The sequence below is a fragment of the Eschrichtius robustus genome, chromosome 3 (genome assembly GCF_028021215.1).
Source record: "Eschrichtius robustus isolate mEscRob2 chromosome 3, mEscRob2.pri, whole genome shotgun sequence".
Lineage (NCBI taxonomy): Eukaryota > Metazoa > Chordata > Mammalia > Artiodactyla > Eschrichtiidae > Eschrichtius > Eschrichtius robustus.
In genome coordinates, this window is record NC_090826.1 from 103,686,681 (window position 1) to 103,701,936 (window position 15,256).

Here is a 15,256-nt window from a genome sequence, read left to right on the forward strand (position 1 = left end):
GATTGTTTAAGGATTCTACTTTCCCAGAATTAGTTAGTGTTTTGTTCCATGCTCACATACTGCTTCATCTTTCTGGGGACCCCAGGCAGAAAATAGTTACAGGGAAGTGCAGAGTTATGGGATCAGAGGAACAGGACTGATGTAAGTGACCAGGTCCATTAAGGTGTCTAAGGAGTTTCAGCCCACTCCTGTAGCCCAAGACAGGGAATGTACCAAAGACAAGAAGACTAGGAAGGGAAGATGACCCATCAGGAAACCAGGCAGGTCTGGATTAGACAGTATGCCTGATCATCACCACCAGCCATGGAGTGAATGTATAGAAAGTGAACCAGAGAGCCATGTCAGACTTACCTTTCAACATTATAGCTGTTTCTGTCACTCACCATCCTTCCTCCTGCCTTATTTCAGAGCAAGGACAGTCCTTTCTCCTAAGATCTGTGCTCTGAAGCCCAGTCTCAACTGCCTCCTCCTCCTCTCTCTTCATACTTTTTTTTTTTAAATTAAATTTAATTTTCTAGCTTCATTGAGATATATTTGACATATAATATTGTATAAGTTTAAGGTGTACAACTTGTTGATTTGATACATTTATGTATTACAAAATGATTACCAACATAGCTTAGCTAACACCTGCATCATAACACATAATTACCATTTCTTTTTTGTGGTGAGAACATTTGAGATCCACTCTCTTAGCAACTTTCAAGTATACAACACACTACTGTTAACTGTAGTCACCATGCTGTACATTAGATCCCCAGAACTTATTCCTCTTATAACTGGAAGTTTGTACATTTGCTCACCATCTCCTATTTTCCCCTGCCACCTACCCCTAGTAACTACCATTCTAGTCTGTTTCTATGAGTTTGGCTTTTTCAGATTCCACATGTAAGTGATATCATACTTTCTGGTGGATTTTTCTTTCAGCTCATACCCATGCTTCACTCTGTTCTTCTACCCTACAACCTGTCTTGAGCTCCTGATTTTGCTCTGCCTCTTAAAAAGAATAGTCTACACTTGTTTCTCTAATTCTTCTCCTCACATTTTACTCCTAAACAGAGTACAGTCTGGCTTTTCCTCTCACCATTCCCTGAAATTGCTGTTGCCAAAGTCTCTCATAACTTCCCATTTGCTGTATCCAGTGGATACTTTTCAGTTATTATCTATAGAATTTGCTATAGCTTTTGACATTGACAATTTCTTCTTGAAACTTTCCCCTGTTTGGTTGCTATAACACTCTTCTTGATCTTCTCTCCTCTTCCTGCCCCTCTAATCACTCCTTTTCTTTCTCCCTGCGGTGTACTACTTCCTCTATGTGGCTTTTAAATGTTGTTATTTCCCAGGGCCCTTTAGCCCCCCTCCACCCTTTAAAAACAAAAACAAAAAAAACTTTTCATCCTCCCTTGGTTGTTGTGGGATTTGGAGGTGAAAGCACCACCCCACTGCAGGGAGCAGCTCCCTCCCTGCTCTTCCTGCTTTACTTTTACCATACTTTGTTTGGATTACGAATTAGTGTCCCTATTTCCAATCCATTCGCTATAATCCTGTTAGAGATCTTTCTGAAACTACATTTTGATCATGATCTTCAGTGGCTATTCAGTACCTTCATTTATTCATCAAATATCATTTAAGCACCTGGAATATGTTTTCCCCAAATGTCTTCGTGGCTTGCTTTCCACTAGGATAATCAATTCTGTGAAGGGAGGGACTTTTGACTCTGTGCCAGGATTTATCATTGTGTAGAACAAGCAAAAATCCCTGCTCTCATGCAGATTATCTTCTAGTAGGGGCTTGACTCTACGTCTGCCAGCCCAGCCAAGTTCATTTCTTGCACTGCCCAACCCTGACCCCAGCATGCACCCTGAGCTTCTGCCTCTTTTATGATTGTACAAGCTACTTGCTCTGCTTAGGACACCGTGATCATCCTCCTTGCCTAGTTAATTCCTACCCATTGGTCAAAGCTCAGTTTTCAGACATCAGCTTCTCTAGGAATCCTTCATTGATCAAGTCTTTATTACGTGCTGCTCTATGTGCTACCCGTGGTACTCTGTGATGACCTCTAATAAGTCTTTAACATTATGCATTTCAATTTTATACTTGCTTGTCTGTTTCTGCCCTCTGCCCTCACTACACCCCACCCCTCCCACACTAAGAGCAAGGAACAGTGTTTTATTTCTGCATTCCCAACATTGGGCACATGTCTCAAACATAGTTATGGTTTAATAAATGTTCCATACGTGAATAAATGGCCTAGATTCATGTTTATTTTCTAAGAAACTGATCATAATGATAGGATAGATCACTGGAGAAATTTATTGTTTATTTCAGTAGGTCATTTTTGCTTTCTGATTTTTTTTTTCCCAAGAGCCTGAGTCTTTAGTGCCATCTAGTGGAAGTAGCTGCAATAAAGAGCTATGCTATTGGTAAAGCTTGGACAGTGCACGCTGTTCTATCTTGTTTATTTTGAACAGAGACATAGAAGGTAGAACTTGGTCGCATTGCATTATTGGTGCTTTGATTTACATCTAGAAATTCACTGTACCCTGAGATGATTCTAATTGTGAGATCTAGCAAGTATAAATACTCCCTTATAATGGATATTTTCTGATAAATGGGAAACTCCTCGACTTTGAGGTGTACGATGCAATGGCTAGAATGATCTGAGCTTTGAGGCTCTCCTTGTGTAACTGCTTTTAGGTCAGACTGGAAGTAAACAAGAACTAAGTTCCATTATTACTTTACCTACCTTTTCAGAAAAAAAAATTTTCGCTGTCTTATCCAAGATCTTCTGGCTCTTCTCACTTGACTCCTAATCATTGACCAAATTCTCTGCCATGACCCCAGACATTCTATAGTTGTTGTAGTCAGGAAGCTGCACTCAGTCTTAATTGGTTTGGCATAAATATTAACTATTCTTAGACTATTTATACATTATTGCACACTCTATTTGTATCTTTGTGTAAATTCCTTTGCTATATTTATCATGTAATAAAACTCATTAACCTTTTAAAAAGCATCTGATACATTATATTAAACAAATTAATGTGGATAAATGCTTTGTGATCATATCTCATATAAATTTATCGTCTATATAAAATATACATGATTAAATTAAATCAGTAATAATATAAAGAAAATGGCACATTTGGAGATCGGTGATGATTCTCGTGATTCAAATTAGAGCAGCAGTTGTGGAGTGCTCAGTCTGTTATATTAGAGAATGGATCATAAAAGTCATGCTTTGCACTCTTTATAATGTTGCATTATAATTTAACATATGCTATTTTTTTTCCTCTTAGGATTCTTTTGTGATTTATATTTAATGAGCATGTCAACTTCCAAGATTAATCATGAAAATTTTGATTTGGAAGAGGCCCTTTGTTTGGAATATGTTTGCCCTAGATATCTTCATGGCTTATTCTCTACCAAAATGGTAAGTCTTTGAGGGCAAGGACTATTGTCTATTAAATTCTATGTCTATCCACAGTATCTAGATGCATGCCTGTCCCATAGTTGGACCCCAATAATTATTTATTGAATGGATGTATGAGAAAATTGAGGCATGGCTAGGTAAAGACATTGGCTTAAGGTCACACAAGAAGTTAGTGGTAGAACTGGGCAAGAATCCATGTTTTCTGACTCCTACTCTGTTGAGTGATTCAATACAACACCTCGTCTCTAATCGGTGCTGCATTTAAACCAGGCCCCTGGGTCCCCTGCCCTGGGTCCTTTGCTTTGAAAGGACCCCCTGTGGCCCTTCTCCAGTTACATCCCTTCCCAGGAGCCAAGATATTCTAAGAGTACGTCTCCCCACTACTCTCCACCCCACCCCACCCCCCATTGACACACACACATTCCAGAGGATACTCTAGCTACCAGGGATTCTTGAAATTCCCTGACAGATAGCTGGAAGCCCACTTCCAGGGCCTGTGCTGGCTCTTCTTCGGTTATAGACAGGATAAGTGTGCCTACACCTAGGCCTCAGGAGTGGTAAAGGCCAGCTGTTGTGGGTGGTGGAGCTTGATCAAGTTTGTTGGGATAGCCACACAAATGTGTGTGAGGCCCCTCTGTTGGGTGGAAGGAGAAGAACAGATCATGGGCTGTTTGCGCCTGTTTCTCCTCTTGCTCATGGTCCCTCAAATGTTAGGGGCAGGCCTACCTCCATAATAAATTTGGTTCTCCCCACATATTAAATGTCATTTAAACCAGCACGAAGTGAATACCTGTATTGTGCCAGACGCTGCGCTAGGCACTTTCAAATGTATTTTCTCATTTATGTGTTACCCTTAGGAAGACTCAGAAGTGACTTGCCTAAGGACCCACAGCTGACTAGGTGCAGAGCTAAATGCATAGCAGTATCTTCAGGAAGAGTTAAATGCTCTATACTTAACAAGACACACACATGCACAAAAAGTTGTATCAGTTCTCAGCAAGATTTTCAAGTAACGTATTTCATTAGTTGATCTAGCATGGTTACAAAAGCCATTTTCCTATTACTCTGTTTCTTGTCTTTCCCATTCTAACATCTTTCTCAGTTACATTGTCTGCATGTGTGTCATTTCTAGCCTTCAGAGAAACAAACAAAATCTAAAATGTATGTGATTTTTTTCCCCAGTATTTTGAAAGCAGAGCTCAGTAAACAGCTATATTAATCAGATTCTGTTAAAATGTTACCGAGTTGGTGAGTACCAAAATTGGTTTTTATCACAATTCCGTTAAGTAAAAATACTCATCAAGATTCTGGGCTTTAAAGTATTTCAAACAATTGGTTAATATTTTTAAAACTAGAAGGAGATTCTTTGATATGCAACAAAAATTTTACTGTTTATATATATTACTGTTAAATTTCCATTAAATTTGATATGTTTCCATGTCATTTTTTATACCCATATTTTGTGGAGAATACCTAATTTTTGTTATCTTTAGTTAATCATGGTTTTATATTAACCCATCTTTAAAATAACAATTTTTTATGTCAAATGCAATGTATGACTATTATATTTGGATAGAACATTAAAAAGTAGTTAACCTAACTCCTAAAAAAAAAAAAAAAAAGACACACACATGCATGTGTATATAATGTAATTATATACATAATTATATATTTTACATATAAATTATATAAAAATGTATATATATCATATATATGCACGTGTATGTACATGTCTGGGTGTGTGTGTGTGTTATATACATATATACGTTGTGTGTATATAGATTGTTTTTTCATTGATAAAATAATGTTTGATAAAGACACGTGAACAATTAAGAAAGTGTAAGTAAATAGTAAATCTCCCATGCCACACCTTGAGTCAGAGACAACCAATTAACTTTTCTGTTGTTGTTGTTAAAGATACTCATATATTTTAAAACTTACCACCAACAATTTTTGAACTTTTTTTATTTGGGCATCTTTAGATATAAGCTGTGTACAAGAGGAGAGAAAAGTATAACACAGCCCCAAGTACCCATCATTCAGCTTCACCAGTTAATGGCATTCTGTCATTCTTATACATTTCTCCAACTTTTATTATCATTTTTCTTTGTCGGAGTATTTTAAATCAAATCCCAGGTAATCGTGTCATTTTATTAAATTATATTAAGGTACTTATTTGAAAAGGTTTAGATATAAAGATGGAAAAATTTTGACTTTTCATGTAGACTTTTTAGTTTTAAAAATGCCACATAGGGCTTCCCTGGTGGCGCAGTGGTTAAGAATCTGCCTGCCAATGCAGGGGACACGGGTTCGAGCCCTGGTCCAGGAAGATTCCACGTGCCGCGGAGCAACTAAGCCCGTGCGCCACAACTACTGAGCCTGCGCTCTAGGGCCCGCGAGCCACAGCTACTGAGCCCACGTGCCACAACTACTGAAGCCCTCGCGCCTAGAGCCCGTGCTCCACAACAAGAGAAGCCACCGCAATGAGAAGCCTGCGCACTGTAACAAAGAGTAGCCCCCGCTCGCCACAACTAGAGAAAAGCCGCATACAGCAACGAAGACCCAACACAGCCAAAAATAAAATAAATAAATTTATTTAAAATAAAAAATAAAAATAAAAAAAATAAAAATGCCATATACAGTTAAATACCAGTTTTATATATTTATTTTTAAATTTCTTCCTTTATTTGAAAGAGGACTCAGATGGGAGTTAGACATTTAATAATGATTTTTGTAACTATAAATAAAGCTTACATGATATGTGTGCATTCTGCTTTATGTCATGCTCTTTTCTTTGCAGGATTCTGTGCGACTGCCCTTTTATTTTGTTATAATTGGTCCACTTTCTGGTTTTTTCCTTTCCCTTCATTTGGAAGAGCTGTTAGAAATGGTAAGCAAATAAATGCTTTTTTTCCTCATTCCTGTGAGTGATAGAACTTGAAAGTGATGAATATGAAAAGGCAGACTGATTTAACATAGTGCCTTTTCTAATTCGAATGACAGCTAACTTTTCTGAGCTAAAGTGCACCCACATCTTGGCAATAGCATTTAGAGCATGAGTAGATTATAATGTTTCATGGCATACAGAGAGGTCTGTACATTAGTTCCAGGAATGTTGCTAGGAAATATAAATAAATAATGTTTCTAGTCGCAAGGAAATATAAATAATCCCAACCAACTGAGGCAAAGCCTAGTTATTTATTTCCATAATGACAAACACTACTTTTATTTTAAGTACCTATTTTCTAGGTAGCATTTAAATCTGCTGTGCATTTTAATAAATTCTTCATTTTCTTGCACAGTGTACAGGACTTGAAAGCTTTTTCTCCTGTTATTAATGAGGAGTACACCTAATATTAATGAGGTATTTTCAGGAAACTCTGGTGTGATAAATTCCTTCTGTTCTTCAGTGTTCCATGCCTCTCTTTTAGACAGAGTCCCATAAAAAATAATCTTTGGAGTGATACTGTCTGGAGGGCTGGACTGGGGAGGGGACTCTCTGGCAAGATGCTCCTGAATATCTATGTGAGAGGAGCTGAGAGCCAGCAGTCTGGGTGGAAAGAAGATTCAAAGGGTTGTTTGGAAGCTGCAGTTGCAGAGCAAAACACTTTTTCCTTGTATATGTATCCAGTGTGGCTTGGTGCTGCCACTGCTTTAGACTTACGCTATCCAGTGTGGGAGCCACTAGCTATAAGTGGCTTTTGAGCACTTGAAATGTTATTAATATAAATTAGAAATGGTGTAAGTGTAAAGTACATGCTGGTTTTCAAAGATTTATTATGAAAAAAATGTAAAATATCTCATTTAATAATATTTTATCTTGATTGCACATTAAAATGTTATATAATATGTATTTTAAATATAGACTATTTTTTAGAGTAGTTTTAGATTCACAGCAAAATTGAGCAAAAACTGTGGAGAGTTCTGTATGTCCCCCCCACCGCCAGCCTCCCTCACCATCAACACCCTGCACTAGGGAGTTACACTTGTTATAACTGATTAGTCATAATTGATACAACTTATCACCCAAAGTCCATATTTACATTAGGGTTTACTCTTGGTGTTGTACATTCTATAGGTTTTGACAAATGTATAATGACATGTATCCACTATTACAGTATCATACAGAATAGTTTCACTGTGCCCTACTTGTTTATCTCTTCTCCCCAAACCGCTAACAACCCCTGATCTTTTTGTCTATAGTCTTGCCCTTTCCAGAAAGTCATACAGTGAGTAGCCTTTTCAGATTGGCTTCTTTCACTTAATAATATTCATTTAAGATTCTTCCATGTCTTCATGGCTTGATAGCTCGTTTCTTTTTAGCGCCGAATAACATTCCAATGTATGAAGGTACTACAGTTCATTTATCTAAAAGTGATAATATTTTAATTAAACTCTATTAAATAAAATCTATTATTAAATTTATTTTCACTTGTTTCTTTTTTACTTTTTAAGTGTGGCTTCTAAAATAAAATTACATAGACTGCTGACATTAAATTTCTACTGAACAGCACTGCTCTAGACTGTGGTAAAACAGTGTTACTGGTAGAGTTTTTCTTCAATACAACATTCTCATTCAAACACCTGTCTAAGTTTCTCTGCCTCCTACGAAGAGCATTCTCCTTCTCCAGCACTTGCCTTGATTAGGTCCCTCTGTTGTCCCCAAACTACTTGGGATTGCAATGCTCCTCCCCTAACCCCTCCCAACAGGGACTTATGTTATTTAATTCATTTTGTCAGGACCAGATGATAATTGACTTTTTAGGTCTTTTACCACCATACTAGGTTCTCTGGAGCATATAAATACGGGGTCTATGGCCAAGTGGCTTACAATAAAAAAACATTTTCTTAGAAGAACTGAAATAAAACATTAGGAGTTAACAACTTTTTTGTTAGAAATCTTAGAGTTTATCTTCATTTATATAAGTGATTCATATAATAATACTGTTTCTAAAAACTAATTGAAATAGGAGTTTATAATCTGATTTATTCCTCTCTTGTGTTCTCAGTGGTAGTGACATTGCCTGTAAGTGGGCAGTTTTTTCATTCTTGGGGTATAAAAAAATCTTACTCTTTAATGTATAAAGAGAGAGAGAGAGAGAGAGAGAGAGAGAGAGAGGGACCAGATATATAGTATATCTGTATATTAAAATTTCCTCAGGGAGGCAACTAGAAAATAAATGTCTGAAAATGTTCCTTAGGGGGTTGGTCACGAAAAACAGTTTGAGACACACTGGTTTACTGGACTAGGTATTCTTAGAGTATGCATACTCTAGAGTATGCATAAGAATGTTTTTATAACCAGTTAATCTCCAAAGTTTCCAAAGAGTGGAGAGGAGGAAAAAATAGAGGAAAGATAATTGAAAGATATACATTTATAGGTTGGGGGAAAAGGAGCATCTCAAGAATGTTAGAATTCTCTACCACTAACTGATTATTAACATTTTGCCAAATTAATTAGTTCATTCATTCATTCTCTCTTCCCCCACCCCAACCCATATCATCTAGGTGAACAGAATATAGACACTCATTGCACTATTTTCTCAAGTGTTTTCTAGGTGTGAACATTTTTGAAATAAAAGTTGGGGTTAAATGCTATCATCTCCACATCCTATCTCTATCACTCCTGTACCCTAATTCTACATTGGGGCCCTATTGAACCACAGTTTCTTGGTAACATGTTTTCTTTCACCTTTGGTCTTTTGCATGCATTGCTCCCTCTGCCTGGAGATATCATCTGGCCTCCCCATCTTCCTTCACACACAGCCTTTCCCTGGATAACTCCCAGAAGTCTTCTAAGGTTTAACTTCCTCCAGGAAGCCCTCCCTGACTACTCAAAACCACTCAAGCCTAGGTTAAGAGTCCTGCATTTATTCCCTTTGTTGTGATTGTCCTTATTATTGCCCTTGCCATGTAGTATTATACCTGTGCATTAAACTTAATCTGTCTTCATTGCACTGTGAGTTCCTTAAAAGCAAGAATTATGGCTTATTTTATTCATCTTTTTGTCCTCTGTGGTTATTATGGGGCCTCACACAATATTTATTAAATAAAGCAACAATTAATTTTTCTATGAGGTGCATACTTGTTTTATATAATTCCATTTAAAAGGAAAAAAAAACCAAGAAATAAAGTCTTGATGTTTCATTTATCTTATAAAGCTTTACTGCTGATAACAGTATAATTTCAGGTTAGATTTTTATAAGTATTAAACATAGCTCCCAGAGCCCCATTATTACCCCTGTAAAACTCTTGGTGAAATGTCCCTGACAATCCCAGGAGAAATTGGTTTGTTATTTCTCTCAGCTTCAACAGAACTGTCTTTCTGCCTCTGTATTATAACATTCCGGGGGTGGGGTGGGGTGGGGAGATACCAAGATAGGAAGTTTGGAGTTTGGTGAGAGACTTATGAGTGATACTAAGCATTTTTCCTTACATTTGTATCATTTTTTATAGTTTACAGTGCACTTATTCCTCACAAAAGCCCTGTGAAGTAGACATTATTAACTCCTTTTTAAGGATGCTGCTAATAAAAGCCAGAATGTGTTATGAAGGTAAGAGAGTCTCTTTTTTTATTTTCTAGACTTTAGGCATTTCCCCCAAATCTGGGGTCCACTAATTTTAAATCTACAGCACCTTACCAAATTCTGCCAACTTCTCTTTTGTATAATATTGTGTAGGTACAACCCAAGCTGCAACTTCACTCTTCAGCAGCAGGAACTACTCTCTAACGAATGATGTACTCCAGATTGAAAATTCCTCAAGTGAAATGCTTGAGATTAAGTAAGGTCAGTTGTTTTTCTAACTTATCAAATCTTTTGGTATATAATTCTATATATTTACCCAGGATGAAGGCTATGATTGCAGCTGTGTGTGTAGCGGACAGAGACTGGAAAGGGCATGCACAGACACAGTGATCATTATTAGGGTGGTGGATTTAGGAGTAATTTTTTCTCTATAAGTTAAAAATTGTATATAATTTTTAGAGTAGGTACATACCCAAGTTTTTTTGCACATTAATTAAGGGAAGCTAATAGCCACCCATTTTGAGTCTTATTAGATTCTTAGCTAATTTAACTCACTCGTTGAGCAGCCATTTTCCCTCTGTCTTTCCATCTCCCATCAAGAAATCTCCCTCCCTCTCCTCTCAGTAACACGCGTAGTACTCTGCCAGAATCATTGGATCAAACCACAGCATCATGCCACGTTGACCAGGAAAGACTTGTTCCTCTATTTCTTATTCTTAACTCTGTCGTTCCTCTGTTGTGAATTAGGCCTAATGAATTCTTGCTTTTCTCCTCCTGCAGCAAATTACTTTGTTCAGAAGAAGTCAGTCTTAAATTCTACCATGCCTCAAGGGGGTGGTTCTTGGATCAAAAATCAAAAATTAAAATGAAACTGGAGGCAAGAGGATTCGTTTAGAGGCTGGGCAATTGTTCACTTAAGAGAAGGTGCTGAATTAGGCAGGAACAATAAGGATGAAGAGGAGTAGATGGATTATAGAGGCATTTTGGGAGTGTAATTGACAAGAATTGATGACCAATTAATAAGGATGTGTTAGGGATCAAAGATGACTCTGAGACCTCTAGCTTGGATGACTTAAGTAGATACTGCAACTCACAAAAATGAGTTTGTTTTGGATATGTTTAGAATGAAATAACTTCAGATGGAGGTACTCAGTCAATAGTTGGGAACATGTCTGTATCAAGAGAAGGTGATGAAAACTGGAGATAAAAATTTGAGAATTACCAGATTTTTTTTGTAACTACCAAAAATATATGTGATCTTTCAGTTAAAATGACCCTCTTCCTTTGGTGTAAATTACATCTGCTCCATAATATATGTTTGAGACATCTTTACTATTTTCATACTGTTAATGATAGGATTCTGGACCATCGTTTGCCCAGAGAGCAATTGCGTATCTGAAGCAGAGAGGAAAGTCAAAGGGAAGGAATTGATCATTTAGTGAACTCAGAAGCTATCTATGTTCTGGGAATAAGAGACTGTGGGTGGTCTTCAAATGACAAGAGAACTTAGAGATCCGCTTTCATGGCCCTTTCTGGCAGTCTAACTCCAGAGGGGTTTTTTTGTTTTTGTTTTTAAATCACAGCTTGGGTCCTAATACAAATCTGAGCAGAGTCCTGTAGGCCTCTTCTTTCCACACCTGGCAGGGAGCTGGCTCAGTGTGGCCACACCGTGTGAAAGCTCTTAAACAAAGTTGGTCACTCTTTGTGCTGCCATTTCAGCTGACCAGTAGTCCAATGACATTTATACATACTGAGGATTGCCTGACCCTCCCTACAATGGCTGATAGATAGGTAATGTGATTATTCTTTTTCCTTGACTGAGCAGGCTGTACCTCTGGAGGGCCCTGGAAGCCCTTGACAGGAGAATGACCTAGTACAAGCTTCTGAGCTTTGGAGGATACCCTTTCTAACAAGGCCATTTCCTCAGGGGTCTTCCATAGCATCATAGTTGCCTGCTCTTTCTTTTCCTACAAATATATAGAGCATTAGTGTGCAGAAGGGTCACTCTGTACTGTAATGGGAGTTGGGTGACTACTCTGTACTTGAACGCTTGGCCCTGATGAGTCCAGTGCAGCTATGCCCAGCCTAAGCATTCCACTCTAACAACAGCTCAGAGGATTGCTCTGCTCCTTCAAATCTGCTTGGAAGTTTTTTCCCCAAATAAGCCCTCTTTTTTTTTTAATTCAAAAAATTTAAAAAAAATTTTAATACAATTTTTAAAGGTTACTTTGCATTTACAGTTATTGCAAAATATTGGCTACATTCCTCATGTACAATACATCCTTGAGCTTATCTTATACCCAGTTGTTTGTACCTCCCACTTCCCCACCCCTATATTGCCCCTCCCCCCTCCCCACTGGTACCCACTAGTTTGTTCTCTATATCTGTAAGTCTGCTTCTTTTTTTGATATATTCACTAGTTTGCTGTATTTTTTAGATTCCATATATAAGTGATAGTATTTGCCTTTCTCCAACTTATTTCACTTAGCATAATGTCCTCTAAGTCCATCCATGTTGCTGCAAATGGCAAAATTTTATTCTTTTTTATGACTGAGTAGCATTCTGTTGTATATATATACATCACATCTTCTTTATCCAGTCATCCATTGATGGACACTTAGGTTACTTCCATATCTTGGCAATTATAAATAATGCTGCTGTGAACATTGGGTTGCATGTATCTTTTCAAATTAGTGTTTTTGTTTTTTTTGGGTACATACCCAGGAGTGGAATAGCTGGATCATACGGTAGTTCTATTTTTAGTTTTTTGAGACGCCTCCATACTGTTTTCCACAGTGGCTGCACCAATTTACATTCCCACCAACAGTGTACACGGGTTCCCTTTTCTCCACATCTTCTCCAACGTTTGTTATTTGTGTTCTTTTTGTTGATAGCCATTCTGACAGGTGTGAGGTGGTATCTCATTGTGGTTTTGACTTGCATTTCCCTGATGATTAGCGATGTTGAGCATCTTTTCATGTGCTTGTTGGTCGTCTGCATTTCCTTTTTGGAAGAATGTCTATTTAGTTCTTCTGACCATTTTTTTAATTGAAATATAGTTGATTTACAATGTTTTGTTAGTTTCTGCTGTACAGAAAAGTGATTCAGTTATACATATATATACGTATTCTTTTTCATATTCTTTTCCCTTATGGTTTATTACAGGATATTGAATATAGTACCTTGTGCTATACAGTAAGACCTTGTTGTTTATCTATTTTATATATAGCAGTTTGTATCTGCTAATCCCAAACTCCTAATTTATCCCTCTCCCCCATCTCCCTTTCCCCTTTGGTAACCATAAGTTTGTCTTCTACGTCTGTGAGTCTGCTTTTGTTTCGTAAATAAGTTCATTTGTGTCACGTTTTAGATTCCATGTGTGAATGATATCATATGGTATTTGTCTTTCTCTTTCTGACTTACTTCACTAATCTCTAGGTCCATCCATGTTGCTGCAAACTCTTCTGCGCGTTTTTTAATTGGGTTTGTTTTTTTGATGTTGAGTCGTATGAGCTGTTTATATATGTTTGATATTAATCCCTTATTGGTCATATCATTTGCAAATATTTTCTCCCATTCAGTAGGTTGTCTTCATTTTGTTGATGGTTTCCTTTGATGTGCAAAAACTTTTTAGTTTAATTAGGTTCCATTTGTTTATTTTTGCTTTTGTTTCCTTTACATTAGGAGATGGATCCAAAAAAGATATTGCTGTGATTTATGTCAAAGAGTGTTCTGCCTCTGTTTTCCTCTAGAAGCTTTATAATATTTGGTAGTACATTTAGGTCTTTAATCCATTTTGAGTTTATTTTTATATGTGGTGTCAAATAAGCCCTCTTATATTTACATTCTGTAGCACTAGAGTTAGTGTCCCTTTTGCATGACTTTGACCAACACACAGATGTTTCACTCTACAAGGACTGCAAAAAGGATTTTAGTGAGAAGGATAGAAAAAAGAAAAAAGCTGTTTTCTATCCTGAGAGCCCCAGGACAGAAAAGATTGTAGTCTACCTCTAGCCCAAAGACAGCCTTAGTTCTCAGCAATTTAGTTTAGTCACATGGAGCCAAACTGCCCTGTCACTCAGTTCTACTTGTTTGAAGATTGGACCCACACTGGTTTTATTTTTCATCTTTTCATGCTCTGTGGTCTTTTGTGACATTTAAAATAGTAACCTGTGGTTTGCGGAGGCCTTTAGCCAATTCAGTTCCCTTAACAGCATCCACCTGCTGAGCCATTGTGCTCTAGTCTTCAAGTGTCCTCTGACCTGGTTTGAAGCAGTAGCTCTTTGGACAAGGCTTTCTCTTGTGTCGCAACTGTTCAAACATTAAACATCTATTCTTGGTCAAATAGGGGGGAAAAAGCTAAGTTGGTCACATCTTTCCTATTATGGTTGCCTTGATATTCAGTTGCCCTGCCCAACACATATTTAATACTTAACAATAGCTCATTTTATTAGTTCCTTCTTCTATGCCAGTGTTACGGACTGAACTGTGTTCCCCCACATTCATATGTTGAAGTCCTACCCCCCAGTACCTCAGAATGTGACTGTATTTGGAGATAGGGCCTTTAAAGAGGTGATTAAGGTTAAATGGAGTAATATTAAGGTTAAATGGAGTAATATGGGTGGACCTTAATCTAATAATACAGGTGTCCTTGTAAGAAGAGGAACAGACGCCAGGGATGCATGTACACAGAGAAGAGACCATGTAAGGACACATTGAAAAGGTGGCCATCTGCAGGCCAAGAAAAGAGGCCTTAGGAGGAACCAAACCTGCTGACACTTTGATCTTGGATTTCTAGCACCTAGAACTATGAGAAAATAAATTTCTGTTGTCTGAGCCACCCACTGCCATCTCCAGGGAATAGCTGGGTGAATATATTTGCAAGTAACTATTCTTTTTCCTTTCCTATATATACTGGTTAAAATTGTAGGTCTCACAGGTTATCAAAAGTTCAGAAACAGATATAAGTATACTTATAAGAACATGCAATATAGTAAAATATTTAAAAAGTCAGTAGGGGTAAGGATGAATTAATTAAGAAGTAGTATTGGAGAATCACTTGAAAAAACAACATTTAACTCGCTTACCTCACAGATTATACAAAAAATTAACTTCAGATGGAATAAAGATTTAAATGTTGAAAAAGAAACATGGAAATACTAAAATATAAAGATTAATATTTTAATGTAATCCAGGGTACAGAAGGCATGTTTAAACATATGTAAACATAAGTACTAAAAGAAGAAACAAAAATGGAAAAAATTGATAGATTTGATTGCATAAAAGGTGTGGTTCG

General features: G+C 37.2%; 1 long non-coding RNA gene across 5 annotated transcripts in view; it reads left to right on the forward strand.

Moving 5' to 3' along the window:
* Positions 1 to 15,256, forward strand: part of LOC137762539 (uncharacterized) — a 55,207-nt gene that overhangs the window by 5,934 nt on the left and 34,017 nt on the right. For 3 of the 5 annotated variants that reach the window (XR_011073581.1, XR_011073578.1, XR_011073580.1), the window contains exons 2-6: positions 3,300 to 3,433; positions 4,616 to 4,681; positions 6,234 to 6,323; positions 9,890 to 9,987; positions 10,114 to 10,221. This is a non-coding gene — a long non-coding RNA (uncharacterized lncRNA). Of the gene's footprint in view, positions 1 to 3,299; positions 3,434 to 4,615; positions 4,682 to 6,233; positions 6,324 to 9,889; positions 9,988 to 10,113; positions 10,222 to 14,605; positions 14,845 to 15,256 lie in introns of all 5 variants that reach the window. The other 2 variants (XR_011073579.1, XR_011073582.1) reach the window with 2 other exon arrangements.